This window comes from Sapajus apella, unplaced genomic scaffold, assembly GCF_009761245.1.
Source record: "Sapajus apella isolate SASKATOON/1434 unplaced genomic scaffold, GSC_monkey_1.0 scaffold68, whole genome shotgun sequence".
Lineage (NCBI taxonomy): Eukaryota > Metazoa > Chordata > Mammalia > Primates > Cebidae > Sapajus > Sapajus apella.
In genome coordinates, this window is record NW_022437008.1 from 6611749 (window position 1) to 6616587 (window position 4839).

At 38.9% G+C, this 4839-nt stretch overlaps 1 pseudogene; it reads left to right on the top strand.

Moving 5' to 3' along the window:
- The first annotated feature begins 2288 nt into the window (after window positions 1-2288).
- On the top strand, window positions 2289-3136 carry LOC116530962 (annotated as a pseudogene).
- The last annotated feature ends 1703 nt before the right edge of the window (window positions 3137-4839 follow it).

Below are 4839 nucleotides of genomic sequence, written 5' to 3' on the forward strand. Positions count from 1 at the left end.
GGTGACATGTGGTTTCAAGACACATTTCATTAAGCTCCTCGGGGGGCCCCATAGGATTAAGCCACATGCATCTGAGTTGGTAGCCAATCTGCCTGCACCTCTGCCAGCTGTGATCATAGATAAACAGCTGCCAGAGGCTGTGCGTTCATGTGAACCTGGACCAAGATGGGTCCCTTCTGAACTGCTCTTATGCCCCTAGTGCCAAGAACTCTTTCTTTTTTATCCAGTGGAAATGTCCCTTGTGTCCCAGGTTGAATCTTCTCTGTTGCAGGAAGTGGTCTTCCCTAGGGTAAGTCCTCCCAGTTTGGATTATGAATATTTATAGAGGAGCTTTGAGATTGGAGATGGGAGGGGCCTTTCTTTTTCAAGAAAACTCAGCCTTCAGGGTGTTGGTCTTGCCGCGGCCTCCAAAAAGCCAGTTTTGAGATGGAAAGCTGAACAGGGACCCATCTGTTCTTGGCTGTTACTGATTTTTTGCCAGGTACTCTGAATCTCAGCTTTACTTATTTGATGGAATATTACTACAAGGGAATAAAAATTGTATCTTTCTAATATTAAAGATATTATCCTCATTACACAGGCAATGGAGTTAAAGCATAATGGAAAGGTAAATGTGAGCCTCTCACAGGGACACTGAAGCAAATGTAGAAATTAGATGCATGAAAAAACACACAGTGAGTTTTTTATAAAATTGTAAGAACAGTTTTTAGATACCTATTATAGTACCTGGGGATTTTAGGTTCATTCCAACTTCGTGCATTGATACCATAAATGCATAAATTTATGGTACCATAAATTTTGTCATTGTGCAAGCATCATAGAGCATACTTATACTAACCTAGGTGGTACAGCCTATCACATACCTAGGCTATATGGTTTAGCCCATTCTCCTAGGCTACAAACCTGTACAGCCTGTTACTGCACTGAATAGTGTTAGCAACTGTAACACAATGCTAAGTGTTCATCTTGTTATCTGGTGTTCTTATTTGCTGTTTGCACGATCATATTAAAAATAAAAATAAGGAATTCTGGGAAGATGATGGCAGCAGTGGTGGCAGAGCTTTCTATTCTTTACAAATTCGTAAATAAAATAGAGAACTAGTGGCCAACCAAAAACCCATGGATGACATTTACAACAAAACTAATTGGAAAGTATCCCCAGAAATTCCAAAACACAAATGGCAAAGACAAACCAACAGCCATAAGACCTTTAGAGTATCAGTGTCTATGTGGAAGAATAGGGAACTAATGGGGTATTAGACAGATAGAGAGAAAGATCATCCTCAAAGAGCAAACAGGTGTTAACTGGAAAGTGCAGTGAACCAATTTGGGAACAGTCACTGAAATCAGGAGGGGTTTTGTCCTCTCTTATCATGGACGAGCACAAGCTGCTTGGGGTAAGCTCTCAAAGGGCTCTAGGAGACTCCCATGGACTCTCTGAAATAGTCCCTTTCAGGATAGGGTCCCACACTAAGAAACAACTGCTGGGAATAGAAATTGAATTGAGTAGAGCAGGGCCAATAAAGATGAAGGAAAGAGACGGTCCAGATGAAAAAGCTGGAAGGGCACAGAACCAGCACATCTCAAAAAGCAAACTTCCAAATTTTGGAGGAGACCGCATAAATGAAGTGGGGTTTGGTGAAATTAGAAAAGCTACCTGGAGGCACTCCTCCTTCTAAAATTTCAGGAAAATTAATTTTATATAAAAATGAGCAAGTAATTGAGGTCAAATTCCATACCAACTTATTATTTTTAAAAAGAGATTAAAGAGCAGAGTAACATTTCTTCAGAGAGAGAAAACACATGGAAAGACATGCTCGCAAACCAAATCAACATTGTAATCCTCTCATTCAAAATAAGGTAAAAGACACAGAGAAAATTATATAAGACATGCAAGAACAATGGAAGAGAGAAAATTTCAGAAATAAAGACTAAACTAGGCGGAATACGAATGCAAATAAAACAACAGATATTGTCTTTAAAATAGTTAAAAGGAGGAAAATGTGAAAAATAAAGGAAGAAAGAGATGAAATTCTAGAGGAGGTTACCAATATTTTGCAAATAGGCAAAGATGATCCAACACCTATGTAATAAGAGTCCCTGAAGAAGAAAACCAAAGCAAAGATAGAAAATAAACACTGAAAGCTATACTGTCAGAAGAGTTTCCTGAAATTAAAAAACATTTGAAATTGCATGTTGAAAGAGCTCCCCATGCTCTTTCCATGCCTAATGCAGCCATGGATCATGGTCTTAAGCATCTGAAGCAGGTAGAAGCTCTGCAGCATTGGATGCTGGATAAATTGACCACAGTGTGTTTGCTCCTAGTCTATCCACTGGTCCCCACAAGCTGAAACAGTGTCTACCCTCATATTTTCCTAAGGAACAGACTTAAGTAGGCCCTGACAGGAGACAAAGTAAAGATTTGCACGCAGTGGTTTATTAAGATGGATGGCAAGGTCCTAACGGATATAACCTATCCTGCTGGATTCATGGATGTCATCAGCATTGACAAGGTGGGAGACAATTTCTGTCTGATCCGTAGCAACAATGGTCACTTTGCTGTGCATTATATTACACCTGAGGAGGCCAATTACAAGTTGTATGAAGTAAGAAAAATCTTTGTTTGCACAAAAGGAATCCCTCACCTGGTGATTCACCATGCTTGCGCTATCCACTACCCTGATTCCCTCATCAGGGTGAATGACACCATTCAGACTGATTTGGAGACTGACAAGATTACTAATTTCATCAAGTTTGACAGTGGTAATCTGTGAATGGTGATTGGAGGTGCTAACTTGGGAAGAATTTTTTTCACAGCAATATTTTATGCCAGAAAAAAATGGAGAAATATGTTTAAGATATTCAAGGGAAGAAAATGGGAGGCAAAGATGTCATATCCAGAAAAACTGACTTTCAATTATAAAGATTACTATTATCAATCTGCAGGAACTCAGAAAATAGTGTTTCCATGAATCTTTCTTGAGAAATCTATGAGAAAAAAAACAGCTTCAGACAACCCAAAAGACTAGAAAGACAACAGAATAAGTTACGTATAGACCTTGGACTAAATGAGAGGAAAAAGAAAGAGTATGGCTTATAATGGCTATATGTTGGCTATATGTTCTGACACTGTAAATTTAGCGCAACTTTAAAAAAATAGGGGGAGAACAGAGCAGTCATATGCAAAAATTTTTTTTAACTGTTTTAACTTAAAACCTTTAAAAAAATTAATCATGCCATTTTTTTCTTTTTTGAGATGGAGTTTCACTCATTGCCCATGCAATGGCAGGATCTTGGCTCACCTCCACCTCCACCTCCCAGGTTCAAGGGATTCTCCTGCCTCAGTCTCCCGAATAGCTAGGATTACAGGCACCCACCAACACACCTGGCTAATTTTTGTATTTTTAGTAGAGACGGGGTTTCTCCATGTTGGTCAGGTTGGTCTCAAATTCCTGACCTCGTGATCCACCTGCCTCAGCCTCCCAAAGTGCTGGTATTACAGGCATGAGCCACGATGTGTCAGGTTATTTTAAATTATGTACAAAGATCTAACATGGTACCCAGAGACCATTTCACTCACTGCTCTGTTTGGCCACAATCTCTTGCCTCTCTCTGTAATAATGGTGAGGCAGATACCCTTTCCTTGGGGAAGAGAAATCCATTGTTTATTGCCCTTGCCAATTATAAAACTGTTGGAAAGTTGGGTGGCAAAGCTGTTGCTATTGGCCTCTTTCATGTGAACCATGTCAAAACATCTAGGGTGCCTCTCTCTTTTGGTGATCACACAAATTCTTCCCAGGTTAGCATCTCCTTCAGGTTGGAGGTAATTGTATTAATATCATTAAACTGTTGCATCTAAAATAATTATGAGATATTTTAACTACATTATCTTTTGTGTTTTGGAGAACTGGGGTTCCCAGCATGGCAGAAAAGAAACATAGATGTAATTCAGAAGGATGTTAAAAAACTTTGATTTAAATGATAAGTTATCAATATAACTCATGAGGTATTTTATTTAAAAAATATTATGTGTGTGTATGTGTATGTATGTATATGTGAGTATGTATGTTTATTTCTGGTTCTGACTAATGAAAAGACCTATGCAATGAGCATCTCTTGTGCCCAAATTTTAGTTTTCAAATACCGTTTCCCACTAAAAGAAATCAGAGCTCTTGGATAAATGGCTGATTCCAGATCTGGGGTAGAAAATGTCCAAAATGGGGCTGGTCAGGGTGGCTCACACCTGTGATCCCAGCACTTTGGGAGGCTGGGGTGGGAAGATCCCTTAAGCCCAGAAGTTTGAGACCAGTTTGAGCAACACAGCAAGACCCTGTCTCTACAAAGAAAAAAAAAAAAAAAAAGATTAGCCAGGAGTGATGACATGTGCCCTGTAGTCCCAGCTACTCAGGAGGCTGAGGTGGGAGGGTGTCTTCAGCCCTGTGGGTTGAGGCTGAAGTGAGCTGTGATCACACAACTGCACTCCAGTCTGGATGACAGAGTGAGACCCTGTCTCTAAAGACAGGGTAATACAAAAAGAAGAAAAGAAAGAAAGAACAAAATAAAACAAGAACATTTTATTATACTACATAGTGAGAAAGTTAGCAAAAACTTTATTATGTTAAAGGGACTAGGAGTTAATTTGAAAAAGATCCTTATTGGCCAGACTTGGGAACATGTGAGCTAAAATAAGATAAATATTTGTAATGGATCAAAACATCAAAATATGTTTAAATCCACAGATTATTATGATTTTAAAATAAAACTGAATTAGTCTCCTTCAGAGGACAATAGGAATCTAATGCATGATTTTTTTTTGAGACAGGGTCTCACTCTGTTGTT